The sequence below is a fragment of the Colobus angolensis genome, unplaced genomic scaffold (genome assembly GCF_000951035.1).
Source record: "Colobus angolensis palliatus isolate OR3802 unplaced genomic scaffold, Cang.pa_1.0 Scaffold32, whole genome shotgun sequence".
Classification (NCBI taxonomy): domain Eukaryota; kingdom Metazoa; phylum Chordata; class Mammalia; order Primates; family Cercopithecidae; genus Colobus; species Colobus angolensis.
The window spans coordinates 2,402,776-2,416,064 of NW_012116488.1; positions in this window are offsets into that span (position 1 = coordinate 2,402,776).

Consider the following 13,289-nt stretch of genomic DNA (forward strand, 5'->3'; position numbering starts at 1 on the left):
CTTTCCGCGCCCCTTCTGCTTCCTGAGGCTCCACGCGGGGCCGCCGCCCCACCACCTGACTCACCTCTGGAATGTTCTCGCTCTGACTGAACAACGCCGCCGCCGCGCTCAAGCTACCCTCGGCCCCAGCGTCCGCCCCCCGCTTCAGGCCTCACTGTCCATTGGCTGGAGGTCTGCCACAGCTCGCTCGTCATTGGCTCGCTTGCGACGTCAATCGCATCTTTCCGCGCCCCTTCTGCTTCCTGAGGCTCCACTCGCGGCCTCGGCCCGCCCCCAGTCCCGGCCCCGCTTCCTTCCTCTCCCTTCCCCCCGCCTTTCCCAGAGGTCTTAGCGTCGCAGTGTTCGGGTCTCGCGAGAGCCAGAGTGTCCCTGGTGGCGGGGCCGGGCTGCCGGACTGCGTGCCTTATCGCTTTGGGCTTTGCGGGGAAGATGGCGGTTGGTCCCCTTCCGCCGTCGGGTCTGGGCCAGGCCGCGGGGTCGCGGCGACTCCTGGAACGCAGGAGCCATCGTCCTCGAAACCGCTCTCGAGGCCGTGTTATTGCGGCCACCACCTTCGGGGAGAGGAACCCTACCGCGTTCTCTCCGCGGTGGGCGCTTGTCAGCCTGCCCCGTCCTCCCGGGACGCCCGTCTTCGGGCCTCGAGCAATGAGTTGTTTTTCCACCCTAAGCCCAGGCTTGGGTCTTTCAACCCAGGGCTGCCTTCTGTTTTGGACTGGGGTGGATTGGCCGCTGGCGGAACGAGCCAGTCACTGCCCAGGGCGGTCGCGAGGCCGCGCCGCCTCGGTGCCGGCCCACACCCCGGCCTGCGCGCTTAGCTCAGAGCGTCGCCTCCCGTTTTCGGAAGAGCAGGCCCTTAATTGGTTTGGAATCCCGGGGCCTGCTGAAGGCGCTTCGTGGTGGGTTCCCACCTTCTGGTGAAGGCCTCCCTGCGCTCCCAGGCTTGGAAAGCGCTGTGGTTCGCGCTTCCCTGTCACCTTGCTCCTAGTGGGCATCACCTCGAGTCCACCCCTCCAGTTTATGACTTGTGAATTCCTTGACAGGCAAATCGTAGCCCAGAGCAGGCGTTTATAATGAGATTCCAATGTATTCCGTTGAAAATTATTATTATTTAGGCCGGTCGCGGTGGCTCACGTCTGTAATTCCAGGACTTTGGGAGGGCTGAGGTGGGCGGATCACCTGAGGTCAGGAATTTGAGAGCAGCCTGGCCAATATGGTGGAACCCCGTCTCTACTTAAAATACAAAAAATCAGCCGGGCGTGGTGGCGCGCTTGTAATCCCAGCTACTCGGGAGGCTGAGGCAGGAGAATCCTTGAACCTGGGAGGCACAGGTTGCAGTGAGCCGAGATCACACCACTGCACTCCAGCCTGGACAACAGAGTGAGACTGTCTCCAAAAAAAAAGAAAGTTAATACTTAGAGAGAGGCTCTCATATTTTAGTTCTGTTGAAACTCTCGTATTCTTTCTGAAACTTGGATTTTTTGGTGAAAACTTGAGACTTAAAAACGCATCCATAGTTCACCCTGAAGTTTGAAGACCTCACTTAGACTGTTTAGAGTGAGAGCCCCGCTAACCTGCACTCTGGTCTCTAAGGTGCAGTCATCGGGAAGTCCTGAGCGGCCGTGCAGGTTTCCCGATCTGGAAAACAGCAATGTTGCTGAGGACAGGATGAGGTAGATAAGGGGCTGCCCTTTGTTTTAGACCAGTTGCATTAGCACTGAGGTTAGAATTGGCAGCTATGTTGATTTTTATCAAAATCCAAGATCGTGTTTCCATGACTCAAAAGGTTTATAAACAAAATCGGCAATATTGGTGGGAAGAAAAAAAAGGCACGATCCAGAATTGAGAGGTGATTTGTGTCCTTTAGGGCAGGGACTTTTGTAATCCTGCAGTGTGCGCCCTGGTGTATAGTTAAGCCAAATGCACAGTGCCTTATGAGTACCAGGGTTCTCATCAGACAAACTAGAAAAGGGGATCCCAGACATGTTGCTGCTGTTTCACTGTGGAGCATGACTTAGCAATATTGAAACAGATCTGAGTTTTTGCTTGGCAGCACACAAATGACGTTATTTTAGAAACTCTGTTGGAAAGTATAGGCATGAAACTAGTCTGAGGTAAGAGGCCTTCCTTTTCAGTAAAGTTTTAATAATGAAACACGAAGGAATTAGCTTTTTCGTATGTTTAATGGTACAATTTTTAATTTCATTTTAATATGTGTGCCACTCATTTGTATGCAACCATGAACAACTTTAAAAAATTAGTTGTGTGTTCTTTTTCTCCCTTTTAGTTAATACGTAATAATTACACATTTGCAGGATACAAAGTGACATTTCAGTACATGTATACAATGTGTAATGATTAAAGCAGAGTAATGAGCATATCTGTCACCTCAGATTTTAATCATTTGTGTTGGGAACATTCAGAATTCTCTCTTCTAGCTTTTCGAAAATATACAATAGATTGTTGTTAAGTATATTCACCCTGAAATACTACAGAGCACTAGAACTTATTGAGCTGTAATTTTTTATCAATCTCTCCCTTTCCTCCTCTCCCATTACCCTTCCCAGCTTCTAATAAACCACAATTCAACTCTCTACTTCCATGAACTCAAATTCTTTTTTAACTCCCACATATGAATGAGAATATGTGGTATTTATCTTTCTGTGCCTTACTTCACTTAATATGATATTGTCCTCCAGTCTCAGACATGATGCTTCAGATAACAGGATTTCATTATTTTTTATGACTGAATAGTATTCCAGTGTATATGAAACACTTTTTTCTTTTTTTTGAGACGGAGTCTCACTCTGTCACCTGGGTTGGAGTGCAAGTGGCCTGATCTCAGCTCACTGCAACCTCCGGCTCCCGGATTCAAGTGATAATCAAGTGATATTCAAGTGATAATCCTGCCTCAGCCTCCCAAGTAGCTGGGACAACAGGTGCGTGCCATCACGCCTGGCTAATTTTTGTATTTTTTTTAGTACGGACGGGGTTTCACCATATTGGAGAGGCTGTTCTTGAACTCCTGACTGCGTGATCCACCCACCTTGGCCTCCCAAAGTCCTGGGATTACAGACGTGAGACAGCATGAACAGCCTATAACACATTTTCTTTATGTGTTTTGTTTTTTAAATAATAAGATGGGGGGTGGTCTCACTATGTTGCCCAGGCTGATCTTGAACTCCTGGCCTCAAGCAGTCCTACCACCTTGGCATCCCAAAGTACTGGGATTACAGGCATGAGCCACTGCAAGCAGCCTATCCATTCATTTGTTGGGGGATGCTTAAGTTGATTCCGTATCTTTTGCTATTGTGACTGGTGCTGCAATAAACATGGGGATGCAGATATCTCTTTGATAATATTGATTTGATTTCCTTTGGATAAATACCCAGTAGTGGGATTACTGGATCATATGGAAGATCTATTTTTAGTTTTTTGAGAAACCTCCATGCTGTTTTCCATAATGACTGTACTAATTTACCTTCCCACCAACAGTGCATCAGAGTTCCCGGTTCTCTGCACCCTTGCCAGCACTTGATTTGTGGTTTTGATTTGCATTTCTCTGTTGATTAGTGACATTGAGCATTTTTTCATACATGTGTTGGCCACTTGTATGTCTTTCTTGGAGAAGTATCTATTGAGATCCTTTATCTATGTAAAAATTAGATTTATTTATTTTTTGTTGGTGAGTTGTTTGAGTTCCTTGTTTATTCTGGATATTGGCACCTAAAAATTACTCTTAATCATACCATTTGTTAAATGCTTATCATATCCTAGGAGTTTTCTAAGTCCTTCGAATACATTATCTTATTTCTCAGACCCTATGAGGAATTTGTATTTCCATTTTACAAATGAGCAAAGTGAGGCATAGTGGAAAAAAATTAAGCAAGTTACCCAAATCATGTACCTAGTAAGTGGCAGAGCTAGGATTTAAAGACAGATCTGTCTGACCCCAAAGCCTGTTCCCTTAAAAATTATGTGGCATAGCCTCTCCAGATAAACAGAAAAACAAACAAAACGAGACATTTTACAAATGTAATCTCATTTAATAATCATGTAAGAAGATGTTGTTATGCCCATTTTACAGGTGAGGAAAGAGACTCAAAAAGGTTAAGCAATTTTCCCCAAAGTCGCCTCCCTATTAAATGATGGACAGCGTTTGAACTCCAGCTTGTGTGACGCCAAGCTCATTGCACAATTCCATTTCCCCTTTCTGGATCTCCACCTCATTTGGCTTCAGTATTCTCTCCAGTCAGGCGCTCACAGTTCATGAACTAGTGGACACTTGGTGCTTGTGAAAACCTTGTTGAATGAGTGCATGAATTGCGCACATCAGCACATGCCCTGATGGCAGACAGGAATAGCTGCTGGTAAGGTAGATTGGTAAACTGGCCTTCTGGTTGTTTACATATTGGCCTGTGACTCTGTTGAACATGAATGAGTGTCCCCTCCCTCCCACCCCCCACCAAGGTCAACTCTGCGTGGACTGAGCCTTGTGTTTCTGAGCTGTGGGCTCAAATGGACTCAGGTATTGTCCACTGTGAGGGGCAGTCTGGCTGGCCAGCTGGTCCCCCTCTGTAACACCAACCTCTCAATTTTTTTTTTTTTTTTTTTTTTGAGACAGAGTCTCACTGCATTGTCAGGCTGGAGTGCAGTGGGCACGATCTCAGCTCACTGCAACCTCTGCCTCCCAGGTTCAAGTGATTCTCCTGCCTCAGCCGCCTCAGTAGCTGGGATTACAGGCATGCACCACCGCGCCCAGCTAGTTTTGTATTTTTAGTAAGAGACGAGGTTTCTCCATGTTGATCAGGCTAGTCTTGAACTCCCAACCTCAGGTGATCCACCCTCCTCAGCCTCCCAAAGTGTTGGGATTACAGGCACGACTCACCGCACCCTACCTCTCAACTTTTAAAGCTGCACACTGTTAAGTTCTTGTCCCCCCTGCTTCAGGACAAACTACAGGGTATATGCATCATTTTTCCTCTAGCACCAGCTGGTCACAGGGGTATTCATAAAGCAGACATTTGAAGCTGTTGGAAGGGAACCGAAGGTTACCTGGTGAGTACGGAGGCATCGGCTGACTTGAGGGCTGGTGTCCTAAACCATGGTAATCTAGTGCATCCCTATCAATACATAATTCTGTGCTAGGCAGTGAGGGTGCAGGCCCACCTACATCACAGACCCTGCCCGGGAGGTCACATGTAAACAAGTAGAGGCAAATATGTGCTTGCTGGGCACCCCCCTGAAGCTTGTCCTTCATGAAATCTCTGACCCTCTGAGCAGCATGTCTCCCTGCCTTCGTGACCTGCCCACCCCATGGCCAGGCCACACCTACCCCACACCACTGGTATTCATGTCACTTGATTGCAGTTGCCTGTTTCCTTCTCTGACTTCCTTACTGGGCCAAGCAACTGGAGGGCAGGAGACTTGTGCTTAAGAAGAAAGGACTCTGGACTTTGGCTGAGGGACAGGCCTTCAGTTCCGAAAGGGACAGAGGCAGGAAGCAGAGGTGTTTGAGGAAAGATGGGGGTCCAGGTGAAGGATCACTGGAGACTGACATAAAGTCTTCCTCCTCACAAGTATGGATCCCACTCAGCAGCCATCATGCATTGTCCCATTCCTGGAAAAAGAAAAAAATGCAAAATGGCATTGATTCTGCCTGTGCAGTGTCCTACGTGCAGCAGATGACAAAGAAACATGGATGGATCAGAGCAGGCCTTACGGTATCGGACTGGTGTTGTCTTGGTCGCATTGAAGCTACACACAGCACCCCAGTGACAAATTCCCAGGAGGGGCAGGAGCTGCTGGTCCCAGGACTGTCCTGTGCCTTAAAACTGGGGGACCCCCATGATGTTGGAACCCAGATACCCTTCTTCCCCTTAGCATAGTCTCAGCAGTTTTCTTTTGAGATAGTCAAGTTGCCCTAATTCAGGTAGTCTGTTTGTGAATAAGAAGAACAAAATCTCTGCCCCAGTGGGTGTGTTGGAGAAGTGGGCCCCAGGTCTAATGCCGACGTGGTGGGAGTGGCATTAGACTGATCGTTACTGTTAGGAAGGTGCCAGTGGCCTTGCAGTGCTGACAAAGCCTCGTCACCCATGCTCTCTCACTGGCCTCCTCACACCTTGGGAGGTGATAAGTATACATTGTATTCCTTCATTTTATGGACAAGGAAGCTGAGACTCAAGAGAGATGATTTGCCTCCAGTTGGGGGATCAGGTGTCCTGACTCCCAGCTTCAGAGCTCTTCCCCCTGACTAGGGACTAACAGTTCTGTGTGGTGCATCTAGGTCCCAGGAATTTGCCTCTCTTCCCTCAGTTGGATTTCCTTTACTCCAATGGTTTTTTAAGTTTCATGTGAGGGGAGGCAGGATCCAAGTCGTAACCCTGGTAGCTAACATAGGACATCTGCTTGTCCCAGAAGATCCACTCAGGTGTTCTGTCTTCAGACCTGTGAGGATGCATTTTCCTTTATGCCACAGATTTTCATTAGCAACTGCATATCCTGCCCAGGGGGCGCCAGACACTGGCGATGCAAATGGACCCGAGAGGGGGGACTTCTTTTATGAAACAACATTGAAAAACATGGAAGATTTTAGGCTGGGCACGGTGGCTCACACCTGTAATTGCAGCACTTTGGGAGGCTGAGGTGGGTGGATCATGAGGTCAGGAGTTCGAAACCAGCCTGGCCAGCATAGTGAAACCCCGTCTCTACTAAAAATACAAAAAATTAGTCTGTGCGGTGGCAGGCACCTGTAATCCCAGCTACTCAGGAGGCTGAGGCATGAGAATTGCTTGAACCCAGGAGGCAGAGGTTGCAGTGAGCCAAGATTGTGCCATTGCACTATAGCCCGGGTGACAGTGTAAGACTCTGTCATAAAATAAAATAAGGTAAGACAAGACAAGACAAAATAAAATAAAAATGGAAGATTTCACCTAAAAATTCAGATTTCTGGTTCCTTGGAAAATTGGAAGCCCTTGTGCTCTGGGACATACCCACATGATAGATTTTCCAGGAGCCAAGTTTCAGCTGACCTTTTAGACCCAAAGTTGGGGACTGAATGCTCACAGAAAAGAACCAGTGACTCCTCATCGAGGTGTGTGTGTGCTCTCCCCCTCCAGGTGTACATGTGCTCTGTCTCCCTCCAGGTGTGCATGTGCTCTGTTCCCCTCCAGGTGTCGGTGTGCACTGTCCCCCTCCAGGTGTGTATGTAGGCGCTGTCCCCCTCCAGGTGTGCATGTGCTGTGCCCCCCCTCCAGGTGTGCATGTGCTCTGTCCCCCTCCAGGTGTGTGTGTGCTCTGTCCCCCTCCAGGTGTGTGTGTGGCTCTCCCCATCCAGGTGTGCATGTGCTCTGTCCTCCTCCAGGTGTGTGTGCGCACCCACGCCTGCCCCATCATTTATTCCCCGTTGCTTGCCTTACCTCTGTGTTTATCTGTACTCATTTATTCATTCATTCAGTGGATATGTATCACATGCCCTCTCTCTGCCAGCCCTAGAGGATTTAAACAGCAAAGACATTGTTTCCCAGGGCTGTTGTAACAAAGCAACAGAAACTGTGGCCTAAAACAATAGAAATTCAGTTTTAGTTTTTGGCCGGGCACGGTGGCTCATGCCTGTAATCTCAGCGCTTTGGGAGCCTGAGGCGGGCGGATCACCTGAGGTGGGCGGATCACCTGAGGTTAGGAGTTTGAGACCAGCCTGGCCAACATGGTGAAACCCCATCTCTACTAAAAATAGAACAGTTAACCAGGCGTGGTGGCAGACGCTTGTAATCCCAGCTACTCAGGAGGCTGAGGCACAAGAATCCTTTGAACCTTGGAGTGCAGTGAGCTGAGATCGTGCCACAGCACACCAGCCTGGGCGACAGAGTGAAATTCTGTCTCAAAAAAAAAAAAAAAAAAAGGAAATTCATTTCTTCAGAGTTCCATAGTCCGGAAGGTACAAAATCCTTGGGTTGCCTCTCCATGCACTGTCTCTAGCATCTGGTGGCTGCCAGCAGTCTTTGATGTTTCTCAGCTTGCAGCCATAGAGCTCCAAATCTGCCTCTGTCATCACTTGGTTTCGTCACCTTTGCGTAAAGTATCTTCACTTGGTGTTTTCCTCTCTGTCTCTCTCTCTCTCTTTTTTAAAAGATGGAGTGTCGCTCTTGTTGCCCAGGCTGGAGTACAGTGATGCAATGTCGGCTCACCACAACCTCTGCCTCCCAGGTTCGGGCGATTCTCCTGCCTCAGCCTCCTCACTAGCTGGGATTACAGGCGTGCGCCACCATGCCTGGCTAATTTTTGTATTTTTAGTAGAGATGAGGTTTCGCCATTTAGGCCAGGCTGGTCTCGAACTCCTAACTTCAGATGATCCACCCACCTTGGTCTCCCAAAGTGTTGGGATTACAGGTGTGAGCCACCTCGCCACCACACCCAGCCTCTGTGTCTCTTCTTATAAGGACACCAGACATATTGAATTGAGGACCTGCCCTACTCCAGCATGACCACATTGTAACTCAATTAAATCTGCGATAACCCTATTTTCAAATAAGTTCTCATTCACAGGTACCTGGGGTTAGGTGTTAAACATATTAGATTTTGTTTTTTCTTCTGGAGGATCTAGTGAGAGAACATATCACTTTGGGGACATGATTTAAAAAAATCCCAAATCACACGAAATGTAGAGCATGGCTCTTGCTCATCATCATCCACTCTGGGAGACTCCTAAAGCGTCAGCCAGTGCACGGTGGCAGCTCTGGTTCGGTGGCCTTGTTGCTTCAGATACACTAATCACTGGATCCCCACAATAGCCGTCCTCTGGCAGAGATTCTATTGCTGCTCCACTTCAGCACAGATGAGGAAACTGAGGCACAGAGAGGTTATACAGCTTGACTGAGGCTACAATTAAAACCTAAGTGACTATATCCAAATATATACAAAATAAAAACCAGGCACGGTGTTGCCCACCTATAATCCCAGCTCCTCTGGAGGCTGAGGCAGGAGGATCACTTGAGCAGAGCTGGCATGTGGGCAGGAGGCAGGGTCCTGAGAAATGAACAGTGTGTTTCCTGGTAAAGCCTAGCAGGCTGTGTTCTCTTTCCCATCAGACTCCTCCCTTGTGATACGGACAGCAGGAAACTAACCTATATTTTGGTCACTCTCCTGAAATCAAGTCTGCAGTCATTTAAATACCCTCACAAGGTAGGACAGGCCGTCCTGCCAATTTCCCAGGGTGACCGTCTTGCAAGGAGACGGATGGCACAGAAGCAAGGGCTTCTGGTATAAGGTAAAACAAATCTGATGATTTTCTTGATGCAGAAGGTGATATTTCTTTTTTTCTTTTTATTTTTTTGAGATGGAGTCTCACTCTGTTGCCCAGGCTGGAGTGCAGTGGCACAATCTTGGCTCACTGCAGCCTCTGTCCGCCTCCCAGGTTCTAGTGATTCTCCTGCTTCAACCTCCCACGTAGCTGGGACTACAGGTGCATGCCAGCACACCCAGCTAATTTTTGTACTTTTAGTAGAGACAGGGATTTCACCATATTGGCTGGGCTCCTGGTCAGAAGTGTCGAACTCCAGACCTTGTGATCTGCCTGCCTCAGCCTCCCAAAGTGCTGGGATTACAGGCATGAGCCACTTTGCCCGTTTTTTTTGTTTGTTTGTTTGTTTGTTTGTTTTGGTTTTTGACAGGGTCTTGCATAATGGCTTGATCTAGGCTTATTGCAACCTCTGCCTCCTGGGCCCAAGTGATCGAAGCCTCCCAAGTAGCTGCGACTACAGACGTGCATCACCACGCCTGGCTCCTTTTTGTATTTTGTGTTTTGTATTTTTTGTAGAGAGTTTCACCATGTTGGCCAGGCTAGTCTCCAACTCCTGGCTTCAAGTGATCCACCCACCTTGGCTTCCCAAAGTGCTGAGATTACAGCTGTGAGCCACCACACCCGGCCCAGAATGTGATGTTTCTAACCTTCCATTTACACAAATTTATGTCCATATTTAGAGTCAATTTCTTAGGTCTCTGTCATGTTCTCTAGTAGATGGAAGAACCATCCAGAAACCATTGCGTGCTCTAAATAACCTTTCTTTTGTGGTACTGCTTTCTCTAAGCAAATATAGTTAGCACCAGATGGGACTGTTGCAATGTAGAGTTTTTAACAACAGCAACAAAAAACTGATTCATTTAGGGTTTCCTTAAATTAGGTGAGGGATTTTTTTTTCCTTAAGCAATGAACTCCCACATTCAATATTCCCAGCGTGACATTTTGTGCTGTTATACTTGGTAAGTGAAGCTCAGCTATTCTGAGCTTTATGTGCCAGGAGCCTGTGCTCAGAAATCCTTTTTTAGTTTAGCTCATAAAGGTTACTTGTGTGTTTGGGTATTTCATGCAGAAGGAAGTCTTCCGGGCTGGGTCATTCACATTCTGTGCTCTCTTGCTGGGCATCTACAAAGTTCATAGCCATTTTTAACACACACCTTTGCTGCGTTAAAATCACAGTCAGAATTTAAAGCTATGACTGGTCTATTTCCTTTAGCATAATGTCTTCAGGGTTCATCCGTTAAGCTAAGGGAAATAAGCCAGTTATAAAAAGAGAATTACAGTAGAATTATATTAGTATGAGGTACCTAGAGCAGGCAAATTCATAGAGACAGGAAGTAGACTGGGGCAGGGGTTGGAAGGAGTCATGGTTCAATGTTTCAGAGTCTCAGTTTTACAAGGTGAAAAAGTTCTGGAGATGAATGTTGGTGAGAGTTGAACAATAATGTAAATAGACTTAATGCCACTGCACTGTACACTTGAAAATAGTTAAAATGGTAAACTTTAACCATTATTTTACCACAATAACAAAAAGCCACTACCCTACAATAATAGCCTAAGTGACTATATCCAAATATATACAACATAAAAGCTGGGCATAGTGTTGCACACCTATAGTCCCAGATACTCAGGAGGCTGAGGCAAGAGGACCACTTGCGTGCCCAGCAGTTCAAGGCTGTGCTGTGTTACCATCACGCCTGTGAATAACCACTTCTTTCCAACCTGGGAAACATAGTGAGACCCACATCTCTTTAAAAAAAAAAAAAAAAAAGGCCAGGCGCGGTGGCTCAAGCCTGTAATCCCAGCACTTTGGGAGGCCGAGACGGGCGGATCACAAGGTCAGGAGATCGAGACCATCCTGGCTAACACGGTGAAACCCCGTCTCTACTAAAAACTACAAAAAACTAGCCGGGCGACGTGGGGGCGCCTGTAGTCCCAGCTACTCGGGAGGCTGAGGCAGGAGAATGGCGTGAACCCGGGAAGCGGAGCTTGCAGTGAGCTGAGATCCGGCCACAGCACTCCAGCCTGGGTGACAGCGAGACTCCGTCGAAAAAAAAAAAAAAAAAAAAAAAAAAGCAAATATATACAAAATGGTGAATATGTAAAAGATCACATTTCTGCAATTAAACATGATGTACACCATAAATATCAATTATAATCGTGTATATATTTATATGAAATTTGCTTTCGGTTTGTATCTTTCCAGATTTTTCAAATTAAAAATTTCCTCGGCAAATAGAAATTATTTTAACTCTCTTGACTTACTAACTCTGTGACTTTGAACAAGTCTCTTGTTTTTTGAGCTATTAGTGTCCTATATAATAGGAATGATAGTACTGTACAGGGTACCCACCCCCCTCCAAATTGTAAAGCCGTGAAATTTGCTCAGCAACGCAGGTAGAAACCAAAGTAAATTGAGATCATCTTTCAGTGGGGTTTAAGTGGTAGTGGGAACAAGTGCAGTGTTGGGAATCCCTTAGCCCTATAGCACGGCAATCCCAAGCCTGAGTCCTTCAGGGGCCAAGCAGGCGATGGCAAAGAGGGAAGCAGACTGGGGCAAGGCAATGAGGAACGGCAGTGATTGTGGCAAACTGGAGGGCCTCAATTTAGAGGCATTTATATTCAGTTAGAAAAAAACAAAAACTCCATGCAGGCCAAACAAAACATTGAGGGGTTTTATCTGGCCAGTGGGCCACCGGTTTTCAATTTCTGCTTTACTTTTAAATTTAATTAATTAATTAATTAATTAATTTTTGAGATGGAGTTTTACTCTTGTTGCCCAGGCTGGAGTGCAATGGTGCAATCTTGGCTCACTGCAACCTCCACCTCGCGGGTTCAATTGATTCTCTTGCTTCTGCCTCCCAAGTAGCTGGGATTACGGGCATGCGCCACCATGCCCAGCTAATTTTGTATACTTTTTAAAAAAAATTTTAATTTGTTTGTTTGTTTGTTTTGAGACAGAGTCTGACTCTGTCTCCCAGGGTGGGGTGCAGAGGTGCAATGTCAGCTCACTACAACCTCTGCCTCCTGGTTTCAAGCAATTCTTGTGCCTCATCCTCCCGAGTAGCTGGTCTTACAGGTATGCACCACCATGCCTGGCTAATTTTTTGTACGTATCATGTTGTCTTGGTCTCAATCTCCTGAGCTCGGGTGATTTGCCTGTTTGGCCTCCTAAAATGCTAGGATTACAGGCGTGAGCCACTGTACCCAGCTTGCAATTTCTGTTTTAGAGTGAGAGATGCTTGGCTCTAGAAGGGACATGGAAGGCCTTTTGGTCCCAACCCCTATTTTTCAGAAGAGAAACCATGACTAAGATATGGGCTGCCTTAGGAAAAGCTGGTCTAGAATCCAGGTCTTAGACAATTATTTTCAGGGCTCTCTTCTACCTCCCTGCCAGCTAGAAACATTTTTTATTTTCAGATAATGTATCCTTCCAAGTTTGAATTTGAATCTGTTTTTAAACGTAGATACGTTTGTTTAATTTTGTGTTACTGCCCAGATCAAGTCAGCTCCTGGTGCTTTACTATTTTAATGATAGCTGCCACCCAACAAAACCCAACATTCAATGTTCAGCAGAAATTCTGATATGCATACTATGTGCCTACGAGCCTTTTCAAATTGCAATGACAGTGTTTTTATTTGGTTCTTTGGATTAAATTGTCTAAAGAATTTATTGTGAACATTATTGCATCTCTGATTCTGTTGGTCTTCTATGAAATTTCACACGTCTTGAGACAGGCAGATTTTTATCTTTGGTTCTCAGGTTATTAACATGTACTGTGAGAATTTAGATTGTTTTAGTAGAACTCTAACCCGTGGCACAAACTGGCAGGCCTGGGATGAGCAGGGCCTCTGCAGACATGTGTTGCTCATCAGCACTATGCTTCAAAATACCTTTTTCCAGGCTGGGCACGGTGGCTCATGCCTATAATCCCAGCACTTTGAGAGGCTGAGGTGGGTGGATCACGAGATCAGGAGTTTGAGACCAGCCTGGCCA